Below are 17234 nucleotides of genomic sequence, written 5' to 3'. Positions count from 1 at the left end.
GTCTCCATGACGATATACAATTTTCACAAATGGAATGATGAAATAAACAAATTTGGCTTAGAAATTGAACTCTAAAAATGAAATTTTCTAATTTTCGCTGACACTCAGACTAGAATAGATTCTTCCTGACAAACTTAGAAAATCTCGAAATCAAAGAATTAATGTGATATTAATGAACGATAATTTTAACAATGCTGGGGCACTCTGCTGAAAGTAGTAGGCTGTTAATCTTCGGAGGTAATGTATGAATCATCTATGGTGGTAAAGTCTGAGCTTTATGAAGTAAGTTTCGTTTGAGTTTGTCAAGTTGAAGACTTTCTGACACTCAAATCCTCTAATTAAGGGTATTCCGATAAAGTAATGGGTAATGTTAAGTTCCCTAACTTTATGAATATGAGTACATTCAGATCATTACACTAGTCTCTATGTGTCGAGATGAATCTCCTAACAAAATCTAAAGCAAGGACATCAAGTTTAACAAAGTATAATTTAATACGGCCTTAAATAAACATGGATTTGAAATTAAATTTCGATGGAAGGTGGACTAAGGGAGTCAGGAAACATATGTTATAATTGACTACACAAAAGCACTCAGGGGTTTTTGTTTTTAGATCGATATTTCGATGTTATCTCTTCCTAAGGAGTCTGTGAAACTTGAACAAATGGAAGATTCCTGAGAACTGAAATAGAAATGCTCTCTAAAGGTCCTTACAGGGGAATGCATCAGTTGCACTATTTTGTTTACATCCTATTTGAAAAATCATGAAAGTCACAACCAAATCGCATTACCTTCTCAGATCACCCCATAGATCTTGACACATGTCAAAAGGGCTATAACTTTTGAAAACAACTTGTGTGATTCGTTTATTTGATATTCAGTGAACTGACACTTTGCTTTAATTTCTCTGACATCATTTTATACCAACCAAACCTTTTTAAAAATGGGAGATATATCTCAGACAAGACATAGTTTCTCGAGAATCGGTTGAAGGACCTGAAACGATGTGAGGCATCTCCAGTTTTCCAATCTCTTCTCTTTCTACCACTTGTGCCTCTTGAGGTGGTTCCTATTAAAACAGAGCTTGACATTGCGAAGAAGAAGTGCATATGAGATACAGATGATTGTTTTACCCAACACAGTCTCTCTTTACTATGAAGATAGTTCCAGTAAGGTGCAAGATACCTACAACAATGCATTGGCCGGAAAGAGTTTAGCCTTTGATGACTATAAATTCATTCACTATCGGGTCCCTCCTGAAGCATGAGTTTAATGTTGTACTTGAAGATGCGTATCAAAGAGAAACAACAGGAATGCAAGCTCTGATGATAAGAACAGTCTAAATGAGCGTGAAAGGAAGAAAGTGAGACGCTTATAACTCAACGAGATTTAGAGTAAAGACATGATTTTTTTCCAAGATTCTCATGCAAGAAATTTGAAATACTCTACGAGTACAAGAAGCATAGAACTCACAAGAAGCACTGAGGTTGCTTGATGACTTTTTTTCGCTAGTCTTTTTCCAAGACAATCATAATAATTTTACGAACATTGGATGAGGTAGCCTTGGTTAAAGAAGTTGCCATTTGAGCCACCAGGCCACGTAAGGAATCCTTTCACTGGATATTGATGCGTCAACCACGACGATGATTCGACCTGTTCCAGTAGTTGTTCATTCAATCGAGATACAAAAGAGTCTTACTCCCTTGAGGAAGCAAGAAAGCTTAAGAATCTTTGGATTAAAATTGATCCATATAACCAAGAGTGCAAGATCACTAGATTGAGCCAAAAAATGAGCAAATGTTAGATATTTTCCATGAAGCCTTCAGTGCTGGAGCATAATCGATTCCAAAGACAAGACCAGCAGACAAAGAACGAGGTTCCATCCAAGAGATAAAACAAGAACTAATTCATTTTACATACATCTTAGACATACTTAAGAGCATTACATTTATCATTTTCTGCATACATAATTTTTGAAGCTTTAGAGTCAAGTTTCAACCTCACAACGAAGGATACTCGATTAAAAAAATGCCTTAAAAAATTGATGGTGGTTGTTTAACTCAGCAGCGAGGAGCTACACCTCAACCAACTTGACATATAGTAAGAACGATGAATCTTAGAATCAACTTCAAATCAGGTTCAATGAGTTCAAGAGACAATTCAGAACAAATTCAGTTTAGCCTAACTCAACGGCGAATGGCTAGTTTCTAGTTAAAGTTTTTGAGCCAGATTTCAACTCAATGTTGGATGATATCCGACTGACAGACTACCTCACTTGTCTTTCTCACAAAGAGGAGTCACTCAAAGAACATCTCACATGGCTTTCCCGTGAAGGGGAGTCATCCAAAGATCATCTCACTTGGTTCAGACCCGCGAAAGGGAACCACCTGAAGAATATACCACTTGGCTTTCACATTAAGGGGAGTCATCTAAAGAATTATGACCAGCTTAGATCCGCGTAGGGGAGCAATTCTTCACTTAAAGAAACTGTTCACAACGTAGCTCAAGGCGAGAAGGGTTATCTGTCAACAAAAACTTTCGAGTTCGATTCCATTCAGCTCAATGGCATATCAACCGCATGGTAGCAATAAAGACTACTTTTTGGTTGAATTTTAACCCAAGGTCTTTGAGCCTAAAGAAGACCTAGGTCGGCTGCGATGTAGCAACAAGGAACTATCTCCCAGCTGATTTTACATCATAGCTCAAGGCGAGAAGGGCTATCTATCAATGAAAACTTTCGAGTTCGATTCCATTCAGTTCGAGGGCATATCAACCGCATGGTAGCATCGAGGAAAAACCTTCTGGTCAAATTTTCAGACTGATGTCTTTAAATCGAGAAGAAGACCAAGGTTGACCACGATTTGGTAATAAGAAGCCACTTTCCGATTCAAATTTCAAATTACGATTTCAACTTCAAAACGAATGATATCATGTTCAAAGATAACTCAAGAGTCACCCGCAGTATGACTCAACAACAGGGAGTTGTCTTCTTTTATTTTTTGAATCTCAACTCCACAGCGGAGGGTAGTTGATAAAGATTCAACAACAACCTTAAGTTGGATTTCAAACTCAGAAATCAACAACTCTTACAGGAACAAGCTTGTTTCCAAGTGCATATGCACCGAACGAAAATTTGTGCCATTTTGTCTTTGCCCTATTTTCTTTGCACGATAATGGCAAAGAGGGGCAACTGTAGTCACTCATTTTCATTGGGGTGCTATTTAATATACATATAACAATATAATATATAATTTTGAGAACATTTTTCAAAAATATATATATAAAAATAAAATATATATAATTTTAATTTTAATAAATATATATATATGTTATATTAATAATATATAAAAATATATATATATATATATATAATATGTAATTTTGAAAACATTTTTGAAAACATATATATTATATAGTTTTGAAAAACATTTTTGAAGACGTATATATAATATAGTTTTTGAAAATGTATTTTTTAAAAACATATAATATATAGTTTTTTTTAAATATTATTGAAAACATATAGTATATAGTTTTTAAAATGGTTTTTGAAAATATAATAAATTTATTATACATATTTATCATTTATTATATATTTATTATATTATATTGTTAATATTATTTTTCATTTTTTAAGGGTCAAATGAGTCCAAAAAAATCCAAAGTCCTGGTCCATAAATGAAGCCTAACCGAGCCTGCAAGCCTGACCCAGCAAGCAGACCCGGTGGGAAGCCCAGCTACAAGCCCACCTGATCTAGTGAGCAAGTTGTCGAGCTCAGCAAGCCCAATAGGTTAGGGTTTCAACATTTATCAAAGGCATCGCAAGCATGACAACCATTGGATCGGATCAATTGATCCAACGGTTCACAACAAATTAGGAGACCTAGGGGTCATCGGTCAACAACACGTGGAGGCCACGCTCTAGCAACCGACCAAGATTTCCGAGGCATAGCAAATCGAAGCACGATTTTAAAATCAAAACAAAACTGAGAAAATACTTTTCTGAGATCCCCGACCAACATGAACGGTCATAGGCCCGAGTAAAACGGGACGAGGGAAACATCCCCCGTTATGATCGAAAACAACCCCGTCGTGGGCTATATAAATACACCAAGAGAAACCGAACAGAAAAATATATAGCAATACAAAAATAGAAAAACAACCCAGCCACATACAAAAATATAGAAGAAAAAAAAACAACGAATAAAGCATCAAAGCACCGAAGCAAAATAACGCAAGGACTAAAAGAAGTGTTGGTCTCGGCTCGAGAGGGAAGAGCCACCGGAAGTCGAAAAGTTTGTCGGGAAAGGTAAAAACTGAGGAATTAAAACCTAGATCTACGTCGTTTTAGGGGGATATTGGGGATTTGGGCTTTGGTTTTGGATTCTTGGGGTTGAGGGCTTTCAAAAGGGGTAAGCTTTTAGGTTTTCGGCCACCGGTTAGTGATCGACCATGGACCGGTTGGGGGCTTGGGTTAAGAGGTTTTTTGAGAGAGTAATTTTTTTTGGGTTTTGGTTTAAAATGATTTTTTTTGTGTTTTTGGGTATTTATAAGTGACGATGCAAATATTAAAATTTTAAATTATTTTTGCAGTCCCTCCAACTTTGATGGGTAATTCATTTTGGTCACCTGTTATAAATTGACTTTTGAATTTTAAATTATTTTGATTTAATCATTGATTATATTTCTTACATTTTGCAATTTATCACGCCCAAACTTTTTTTCTTGAAGCTCATCTTTTTAGCATCAATTTGATCCATAAAATTTTGATTTGTTTCAATTTGATCCTTTAAATTTTTATTTATTTATCTTTTTTATATCTTTTTTATTGTTTTTAATTTTCTTTCGATTTTTTAAACATTGTTATATATATTACACTCTTTTATTTTATAATTTTTAAGATTTAACATTTTCTTTATTTTTCTTTATTATTTTTCTCTTAATATTTTTTGTTGTTATTTTCTCAATTTAATTTTTTTCTCTCTTTGATTTATTTAATATTTATTTTTCAATATAATCATTTTGACCTTTTAGGGATAATTTCAATCGATCAAATGTAATCAGTTCGAATTGAATTTTTAAATTTAAATTTTAGCAATTAAGACAACCGATAAATTAAAATGGTACCGAAAGAGCAGTACAAGGGTGCTAATCATTCCTTGACTGTAACCGACTCCCGAATCCGACATATTTATGGTAAAACGCAAATTAGATAAGAACAACCAAATTTATAAAAAAAAATGATCGGTGACGGCTCTAATATTTTATTTAAGTCGAAGCCCAATTCTGGATCCATCCAAAGGACGGTTATGACACCCCTATAAAGATAAAAGAAACTTTCATGTCAAATCTCAAAATTTAAAGATCCTCCAACAACTATACAAAAACATACAATCATACACATAAACCAAACAAATTAAGCTGAAAATACTCTTTGCAATTTCATTTTTTCTCTCCAAAACCCATATCCAAACACTAAAAAGACAACAAATTAAACAAGAAATTAATCAACAGCTAACAAGTATCAAACTTCCATTTCTAAGACTAACAGTGACAACAAACAAAAATGAAGCTTCAAGAAGATCTACACCAACCCATTATTCCAAATTGTAAAACCTATCAACAACATGTAAACATCAAGAAAAGTCAACCTGAGAATCAACTGAGAAATAAAATAAATTCCTTTCATCATAGAACAGAAAAATATTTAGCTAAACGAACTCCCAGTGCAAAAACATCTTCCTTAACCCATTTCAAAAAGAAAATGGCAAAAATAGAATAAAATAAAACAGTAGACATAAAAGAGAGAACGAGAGAGTAAGGCAGTGAAGTAAAGAAAGAGACGAATTCTCATAGGTTCCGTTTTTTCACTGATTTTTTGTTTAAATATTTTTAGTAAAATGAATTATATATTTTGGAAAACAATTTGTGGTGTTTGGAAGATGTCTTATAAACCATTTTTCATTAGTTGATATTTTTTTTGAAAATTATTTATTGCAAATATAAAATATAATAAATATTATAATTTATTATAAAAACTTAATATTATTATATAAACAATATTAGAATAATTTATTTAATACTATTTATGCAATATTATTATTAAAATATTATTTCTATAATTTTATAAATAAAATTATTAACTCTAGTATATTCTATTAAAATAAAAATATGATAAATTATATTGAATATCTATAAAAATAAAAATATTATATTATATTTTAAAATTATTAATAAATATATTTTAAGGAATTTTTATAATATTATTAGGCTATTATATTACTATTAAATACATAAATAAAAGTATTCACTATTAATAATTCAATAATATTATTTTTAAGAAATTAATAAATAATATAAATTTTATTAATAATTTATTATATACTATTAAATAAGAATATAATAGTATCATATATTATAATATAATTGAATATATTGTAATAATAATATTATATATTATATTATTAAAATATTAATAAATATATTTTAAATATGTTAATAATTAATATTTTTATTAAAATGATACTAAAATATCATATTAATATTAAATTTATAAAATAATATTATTTTATAAATTTATGTTTTGTAGTGAAAAGTTTAAAAAATTATTTACGAAAAATTAAACCTTAAGTCATTTTTCAAAAAATGCAAAGGAAATTCTGTTGATCAGGAAAATGTTTTACATTGATCAATCTATTTTCCTCAAACCAAACATTGAAAATGAGGAAAACATTTTTCAAAAAATATTTTACGTGAAACAAACGGACCCTTATTTTTACCAGTCAATATATTAATTTTGTTACTATTTTAATTTTTTACACAAATAAATAAATAAATAAAAATTGCTGCAAATCGAGAGAGGATTTGTATTTTTCTCTGAAGCAAAATCGGGAGGCTTTAGCTGTATGGAGGCGACAAGTGTCTTCCTCAGCCTCGACATGGATCGAGATTTAAGGAGCTTTCCAGATTCGGGTGGATTTAATTGTAATTTTCATTTTTATTATAATATTTAAGTGAGATATTTATTAGCCGTGGAGATTGCAAAACGTGGGCCAATAAGAATAGAGCTTGAAAATTTGATGTGATGTCTAGCCAATGGATGATAGAAAGATGGGAGGTTTAGAACCGTCGGATTAAAAATAAAAGTGAATATAAAATAAGAGAGACTAAGATTTGATTAAAAATAATATAATTACTTAATTGTGTAAAAGTAAAGTATAAAGATTAAATTTTAAATCTTAAAATATATTTCACATATTTAAATCTATGTTTCTTATTATCTCTTCAATTTTCATGTCTTTTAAACTATAAGTTAAAGTTCTCTCCTACACTTCCAATATTCAATAAGTTGTACAACTTCATTTTTGATGTTGGATGCCCGCTAATCAGATTTAACTTCTTTTACTATCATGTCTTTAAATTTTTTCCTCATCGAGGACGTGATTGATCGATCTAATTGTCATATTTGTATCAAGTAATATAGAACGTTATCACCTGTAAAAGCTTAGTCAAATTCTTTAATTTTATTTGATTTAGAACTCTACTTTATAATCCCTAATTAACCAATACTATTGAAATTGCAAATAGTGTATATGATGTGTTAGCTTTATCGATCAACCGAAATAGCAAAAAGGGAGTGAATTGGCCTTTAAAAAACTTTGTGAATGAAGCTATCAAAAAATAAACTTTTGCACAAGGAATTTAGAGTGGTTCGACTTTCTAAACTAAAGTTTACATTCACTACCTCAACATCCACACTAAGGATTTCTCAAATCTACTAGATTTACAAACCTTTAAGGACAAGGTGTAACCTTACAAACACTTCAAGGTTTATACTCCAAAACCTTGAATACACTCTCTCTCAAAGAGTAATTACAAATTTAGCAAACAAACAAAAAACTTCACAAAGGTAAATGTGTTTGCATAAATTAAGCACTCACCAAAAATCACACTTGAGCAAATTTAACAATGTAGCTCAATAATGTGTAACAAAGAATTTGACAATTTTTTCTATAAAACTCTTTGATGTTGGTTTAATCTTGAAATTGACTTTCTTGTTGTTCTCTATTTGAATCTTAGTATCTTTTATGTATTTTAACATCTATCTAGCCGTTTGGAGCCGTTGGGGATTGATTAAAGCCGTTGGAATCATTAATTTTGAGCATTTAATGCTCACCTACACATTTGGTATTGATACCAGGATATTGGTATTGATACCAGGATATTGGTATCGAGACCGAGCATCCTAACAGTTTCGATACTGTTTGAATGAGTATTGAGACTCAACCACCGGTCTCGATACTAAGACCATGGTCTCGAGACAATAAAGCCTTCTAGGATTTTGGTATCGAGACTGGCATACTAGTCTAAAAACTAGGAGGGGTTTTGGCTAAAATACAAGTGTTTTAAGCTTTAAAACAATACTTATAATTTGTGAAATTACTCAAGTAGACTTATGATTATTTTTCACACTTAAAAACACTTTAAAATCGTTTATGACAAATTATTATTTTGAAATGAAAATTTCAACAACTTGAATCATTTAAAAATTAATGTTCTATCAAAATCAAAAGTTATTCAACAATCTCCCCCAATCTCCCCTTTTTTTTATAACAAAACACTTTATGAAAATTTGCTTTAGCTTTAAAAATGATTTATCAATTTAGTTTTGTGAAAAATAAAATCTCCCCCAAAGTAAAATAATTGTTTGCTAGCAAATTTTACACTTATGCATATTTCTCTCCCATTTTGTTATAACAAAATCAAATTTAGCTTCAAAAGAGAAAATATGTTAGTGTAATAGGGAACTCAAATATTCAATATTAAACATAAGATCAAATTCATGCTTAACATAAAATAAACAAGTTCATAAGATCAAATAAGCATAAATTCATCACAAGAGTAGTTCAAACATAAAGTGTCAAAATAAAATAGTATCAAAGCAACATAAAGTGCTAAAATAAAATCCGTAGAGTGCATGAAAACAAGTCATAATACAATAATCCTAAAAGCATCATAAATATGCATATTCTTCCAAATGCGGTGGAGAAGAAGAGGGAGGCATCAAATGATGATGTATCGAACACATACATTCTCAAGCACATCCAAGCGAGTGTTTATGTTCCCGAAGTTATGAACCATAAAATCATACGTGGTCTTCATCGAGATATCCTATTGAGGGGGGCATTGGTGGATCATCCATTTCATTTTCTTGTTCCTCAATGACATTCTCGAGATGTCGTCTAAAAACACGCTACTCACCAGTTCTTACATCGAAATCCCAATTGGCCTTGTAAGCTGATTTGAGATCGATGATACTAACGAGAGGAATTTGGGGTCATAGATGGTAGACACTCTAAGTTTATCCCTAAAAATGTATCTAAGGATACAACTATAGGGGATAGTTTTGGCATAGTTTTTCCCTTTAGACACAACATCGACAAGCTTAAAGAAAATGATCATGGCAAAATTTGGACGGATGTCATTCTTGATATTATAAAACCACCAATAATCACAAGCATGCATATGGGTAGCTTTACCACCGGAATGACAAAAAAACTATGTAATGAGGAGTAATAAGAGATGATCGGGGAACTTGAGAGAGGTAGGGCTATTATTTGGAAAATGATCCATAAGAACATGTGCATTTTCCTTAAAAGGTTCATATCGTTATTAATTTTTTAAAAATGAGGCAATTGAAATGCGGTTAAGAGTGAAAGTCTTACCCATTAAGAATGACTCAATCCCTATAACATTGTTAACATTATCCTCCTTATGTACTAGGATAGCATTTGAAAAGAAATCACAGACAAGGTTAGGATTAACTAATGGAGGAATGCTAAACAAGTCTAACCAACCCCAAGAGATGAAAGTTTCAAAAATAGGAAATTGATAATCCCCAGGCATAAAGTTTGGATTGATGGTACGTTCAATTCGAAGGGGTTTAGTTTTGAAAAAGCTATTGAAGAGTTCAAGGGCATTAGGATCTCGAAAGCAAGCATTTTCAAAACTAGCAGTATTTAAGGATTGACCTTGTTCGGTAGTGCCACTAGTCCTATGACGCTTTAGGTTTGTTTTAGGAGGCATATTAGACAAAAACAGTGGCTAATGACAAGAGAGAACTCTTTTAGGAATTTTTTCAAACACTTGGTGGAAAATCCTTAAACAAGAGTTTAAAGAAAAAAATTGGTGAATGAGTTAACTCATTGCAAGAGAAACATGTAAAAATTTATCTAATACTCAACCCAATTGCAACCAATTGAACAATTTTTTGCATATTTAATAAAAATTTTGAAACCCTATATGTTGAAAAAAATTGAACAAAACATGTTTATAATGTAATGGAAATATGTTTAAAGGAAGTACAATCCATTTTGGAAGTAAGAAAAAACATAAAAACATGATTTGAACCATTGAAAATAAACAAATTCAAAAAATTTTGTAAATTAGTTCATACGAAAACACCTCAATTTTTTGATGAAAATGATGGAATTTTATGAGCCCCTTGATGAAATCCACTTGATACAAAGTAAGGATGAATAATTTGAGTGAAAGTTTGAGTGAAAACGAGTTTTAGTAGGGAGGATTGAGAGAATTTTGAGTTTGGCTGGTTATGGTTTGAATAAAAAGTGAGAGTTTTGGATTTTTTATATAAAAATGAGTTTTTACGTGTACAGGGGACCCGGTCTCAATATCGAGACAAGCAGTCTCGAGACTCTCTTAAGGGTATCAATACTGATAATCGGTATGGATGTCAATTTTGGCTATTGGAATTTTGGTCTCAATACCGATGGAAATGTCTCGATACCAACAACCTGGGAATGCCAAAGTTGACATTTTACAAAGCAAACCAGAATAAACACCTAATGATTTTAAGACTAGGAAGAACTAGAAACTTATTTAGGCACTATATAAAAATTTATACTAAAATTAATGTTTTGCTAGGTATTTTACTAAAGTGTATGTTATGGATTTTTGAAGAATTTACTAGCTACATCAAACAAGGTCCAAAACATATCACAAAAAAATTTTGAGGCCACAAGAATTGAATTCATGCAATATTAACTCCCCTAACTAAATGTAATAAGGTACTAGTATGGGACATAATCAAGCACAAAAATAAATATAATCACATAAAAATACAAAAATGCACAAAATTCAAACATTTTACCACTTGAAATAAGGTTGATTAGTTAAGTATCCCTTTCTTCATGTTTTCTTCCTTAGTGTGTTTTTGGAGCTTCTTCAAATTAGCTTAACTTTGCTCACCATAGCCCCAACATACCTACAATAGACAATTAAACAATTTTTGGTAGCCAAATCTTTTTGGGTACATTGATGTTAGTTTTGAACAATCTAGTCTCCTTAGGTATCCATGAAGATAAGATATCCAAATTTTCGGTAGCAATTAGTCCTTTAGGGACTCATATACTCTTAACTATTTTTCATTTATAAAATTTAGATGAATAAGCATGACAATTGTAAAAGTCATTTTTGACAAAATTTGATTTGGAGTAAGCTCTTTCAAACTTACTTTTAATAATTTTGTCAAAATTAGCTTTTTCTTTCTCAAGATCATCAATTTTCCTTTGAAGATCCTCGTAAACTTTGGAAAACATGTTTTGCTAGTCTAAATTCTTTTTCTTAAAAACATATAATTTTTCTTTCAAATCATTGACTCTGTTTTCAAGTTCACTATCAGTCTTAGAAAGTGAGTCATTTTCGATTTTTAACTTCGAATGAATTTTTTATGTTTTGAAATCATGACATCACATTCTAACACTAATTCATCATAGGCCTCTTGCAACTCATCAAATGTATATGAAATTTGAATTAGATGAGTTAAATGATACATTTGAATCTTCTTGAATGGCCATGAGGCAAAGATTGGCTTCTTCATCCTCTTCATCATCGGTGACGTCTTCATCACTCCATGTAGCCATAAAAGCCTTCTTCTATGGCTTGTTTGATCTTTTATTCTTTAAGTGGGGATAATCATACTTAAAGTGTCCCGTTTGTTTTGCAATGATAGCATATGATAGGACCATTCTGCTTCTTCGATTCATGCTCCATTTCTTTTTCTTTGGATGATATTAATCTCTTGAAGAACTTGGTCATCTCTTCATCTTAATTATCCATCACTTCACTTGAACTTATTTGTGTTCATTGGTGGATTTGAGAGCAATGTCAACATTATTTTTCTTCTCCTCATTCTTTTCTTCTTCTTCTTCTTATTTCCTTTGAAGCTTCATTTCATGAGTAAGCAATGACCCAATTAGCTCATCGAGGGTGTACAACTCCAAATATTTTGCTTATTCGATAGTGGCTGCTTTGCCTTCCCAATATGTAAGCAATGAGGCAAGTTCATTGGGATAGATCTTCCCAAAGTTCTTCAAATAATTGATTATTGAGGTAAACCGATCGAACATTGTCTTTATTTCTTCATCGGGTTTCATCTTGAAGTTCTTGTAATTAAGAGTGAGAATGTCAATCTTAGACTTCTTGACTTGATCTGTTTCTTCATAAGTGACTTCAAGCTTGTCCCAAATTTCTTTAGCATTTGAGCATGAGGACACTCTACGATACTCATCGGGGCCAAGTGCATAAAATAGATTGTGCATGGCTTTGATGTTTAGTTGAGCTAGCTTCATATCTTCGTTTGTTCATTATAACTTGTTTATTGGTAGAGTAAGTGAACCATCAATGATGACATCCCAAACCGAGTAATCGGTAGCTTGAACGAACAATGTCATCCTATTCTTCCAATAAAAATATTTTACACTATTGAAGCGTGGTGGTCTTGTAATGCATTGGGAGTCTTCAACATTATAGGAGCCAGAAGTTGATGCCATCTTTATCGGTTGATAAAATAAGTTGATAGAGCTCTTTTAGGATCTTCACAAGGTTGTTAAATTGTCAATTTTGATACCAATTGTTAGTTTTATCGACCAATTGAAATAGCCAAGAGGGGGTTAATTGACCTTTAAAAAACTTTGTGGTGGAAGCTATCAAAAATGAAATTTTGCACAAAGAATTTAGAGTGGTTCAACTTTCTAAACCAAAGTCTACATTCACTATCTTAGTATCCACACTAAGGATTTCTCAAATCCACTAGATTTACAAACCTTTAAGGATAAGATGTAATCTTACAAACACTTCAAGGTTTATACCCCAAAACCTTGAACCCAAAGAGTAATTACAAATTTAGCAAACAAAAGAAAAACCTCAAAAAGGCAAATATGTTTGAAAAAATTAAACACTAACCAAAAATCACACTTGAGCAAATTTAACAATGTAGTTCACAAGTGTATCACAAAGAATTTGACAATTTTTGCTCTAAAACTCTATTGATGTTGGTTTGATCTTACAATTGGCTTTCTTGTTGTTCTACATTTGAATCTTGGTCCCTTTTATGTCTTCTAACATCAATCTAGCCATTTGGAGCAATTGAGGATTGATTACAGCCGTTGAAATATTTAATTTTGAGCATTTAATGCTCACCTACACATTTGGTATCGATATCGAGATGTTGGTATCGAAACCGAGCATCTTAATGGTCAAATTTATAGTCGTTGGACCCTTGGTATCGATACTGTTTGAATGAATATTGATACTCAACCATCGGTCTCGATACTAGGACCATGGTCTCGAGACTATAAAGCCTTTTAGGATTTTGGTATCGAGACTAACATACTGGTCTCGAGATTGGGAGGAGTTTTGGCCAAAATACAAGTGTTTGGAGCTTTAGAACAATACATATAATTTTTGAAATTACTCAAGAACACTTATGATTATTTTTCATACTTAAAAACACTTTAAAATCGTTTATGACAAATTATTTATAAAATTGTGAAATGCAAATTTTAACAACTTAAATCATTTAAAAATTCATGTTTTATCAAAATCAAAAGTTGGTTCAACATGATGGATTAAACTTTTTTTACTACAATATCAGTCTCAGCTCACATTTAATTTTTAATTATCATTTCATGAATGTTTAAATTATAATGATAATTTATTATATTAATTGTAGAAAAATTAAACAATTTAAGATATATAAAATTTTAAATAATAATAAAAACCATGATAATTGCATATTATAGATTTTACGATAAATATTTTATGAAATTTAGATTTAGAGTTGTATTACATAAAAATATTTTTTAAAATATTAAATTTATTTATCTATTTCATCAAATCCTATTGTGTGTGATAATTAGGAGTGTTCATGGTCGGTTAACCGTACTGTTTAGTCTAAATGGTCCGTTAATCGTTATAACAATTATTTTTGTTAACCATAACCTAACCATTATTAACGATCCAGTTATATGGTAACGTAGGGTTAATCTATTACAATTTTTTTTCAAACATAACACAACTTAAAATTTTCAAATTTTCATGAAATTTACGGGGATGAAAACATATATATTTGTAAAAGTCTTATTTATTTATAAATGCACTTGATTTTATAAATACATATATTATGAGGTATATTCATTTCTTTTACGGTTTAAAATCTTTTGTGTATATTTATATTTTGTAATTTAAAATATGTATTTCTTCCATTTATGTTTGATTTAATGTGATCCTATATAAAATAAATAAGATAACTAAAAAATAGGAGGAATCATTTTGATTTTATTTTTTATTATATTCTCTAAAAATATAATTTATTATAATTTATTAACGATTAACCGATGAATAACCATTTATTAAAATTCATTAATCGTAACCGTAACTGTTAATTGATATTTTTAACGGTTCGGTTAACTGACACCGTTTAATATTAACGATTCGATTAATTAACCTATAAAATATATCGATTACATGGGTTAATGATTACGGTTAACGATATCGAATTAATTTAAGCACCCCTAATGATAATCAGTGACGGTGATTAATAATACATAATTATAATGGCCAAACCATTTAAATAACGAAGTTTTTTAATGTCATGTGCGTTGCACATGATTTTTATGATCGTTCACTTCTTTTTAAAATATGGTAAATATATGTTTAATGTGATAAATATTAATTGTTTATCTTTTATTCAATTAACTTATATTTAGTATATTTCAAATTAACTTTTAAGTGGTTTATGAATTATTTTGAAATTATAAATCCTTTAAATATTTAAAATTTATAATAACAAAATTCATTAAGTTTTCTCATCGATAAAAAAATATTATTTTCTTAGAGAATTCTTGTTTGAGCAGTTATTTATATAAATATATTATGTATGTGGAATACTAATAAACTAAAAAAAAACTATGAACAAATACTATCCTATCATCGCTCAAACTATTTAGTATAAATAACAATAATAAATAATAAAAATATACCATTGTGAAATAATTTTTTATAAAGTTATAATCATTATTGTAACAATGATTAATAATAAAATTTAAAATGAATAATAAAATATTTTATACAGTGAAGTTTTCACATAAAAATATTATTATAATTATCATAATAATTTATTATTTAATATTGCATGAAATAAATCAAAAAAATATTATTATATTTTCTCATCATCAATTAAAATGATTTTTCATCTTTTTCTAATACTGTTGTCATTATAATATAAATTGATATTTTATCTAGAATCATAATTTTAACTTAATACCGCCAATAATCTATATTTTCTCTCTTAATAATTTTCTTTAGATGCTATGTGATTGAAAATATCAAACTAGTGGATGTTTTTATAGTGTTAATCTTAAATTTAATTAGTATAATACTGTGACACTTCAAATTATGATAGAAAATTTTATCCATGCATGTTTTATTATAATTTTAATCAATTATATATATTTAATTATTTTTATTAAAGTCTTCAATAAATTTTAATGTACATGTTAAAAAATATTTCTAAATGTCAATTTACGTTATCTAATATATATATATATATATATATATTAGATAATGCAAAATTGACATTATCATAAGTTGTAGCATTATCATAAGTTTATGAATTGGTATCAAGGTGGTAGTCTTGGTTATTCGATTATGTATTATGACATTAAAGAATTTTGTCACAGAAAGTATATTATTTTTGTCAAAAATTATTTTTGTCACTTTTAAAATAAGTAATTGTGACTTATTTTTGTTTGGTCACTTTTTAGGTAATAATTGTGATAATTTTAAAGTACATTACAAGTAACTAGTCACTAATAATACCATTATTAATTAATCACTAATAATAGGCTCAAATTGGCGTCAACTTATTTTTCACGGAAAATTCTAATAGTGACAATATATTAAGTAGTCACTATTATTATTTATAATTGTGACGAAAACATTTTGTCACTAATCTTTGTTGGTGATTTGTGACGACAATTATTTTTGTCATTATTGAAGTGAATAATTGTGTCATATTCCTATTTGGTCTCTATAGACTTTGTAAGTATCATTTAATATTCAATTATGATTATTTAAAAAAATTGATTAGTTTTATATTTAATTTATGATCTTTATTGAGATATATGTGAATTTTGCTAATATTAAATAATTATTAGTACTTTGTTTTTTTTTAATTTAGAACTTCCACCACTAGGGGTTAATATATTGTCAATTATTATTATTATTTTATTTTACTAAATATAATTTAAGGACACTTGCAGTATTTTAGGTTTAAATCTTAATATTTATATGTTTATATTTTAAAACAATTTAATTATTTTTTATATTTTTCTTCCACAAACATAATTTATATGTGAAATTATAGAAAATTTAATTAAATTATTTATAATGATAATTCATATAAAATAAAATAAAATTAATCTCAAAAATAGTTTAACCTAACTATTATTTTTTTCAAAAACAAATATTTGTTTCTTAGCATAGTGATTAAGCGTTGCACTTTTAACCTGAAGGTAAGAAGTTCAATCTTCTTGAAAGCCATGTATTATATTAATTTATTAAATAATAACATGTGGAATCAATAACCAGTTGGTCTAGTGGGATGAGATACTAGTGGTTACACAAAAGATAAACGTGTAGAGACGTCACATTATCTATCATTAACAAATAACTAACAGATGACAATGATTGTAATGCAAGTTCCTAAAGAAGATGAATACAACCGAAAATTGGAATATATATATATATTTACTATAATTTATTAAATAATAAATATTTTAATTAATTAATTTAATTATATAATTGTGATAAAATATTTGTCAATAATAAGGATAATATTAGTGCATAAATTTTTGTCACTATTATTATTTTTTTGTGT

This window comes from Hibiscus syriacus, unplaced genomic scaffold, assembly GCF_006381635.1.
Source record: "Hibiscus syriacus cultivar Baekdansim isolate YM2019G1 unplaced genomic scaffold, ASM638163v2 tig00109971_pilon, whole genome shotgun sequence".
Lineage (NCBI taxonomy): Eukaryota > Viridiplantae > Streptophyta > Magnoliopsida > Malvales > Malvaceae > Hibiscus > Hibiscus syriacus.
Note: the sequence above shows the minus strand (reverse complement) of the source record.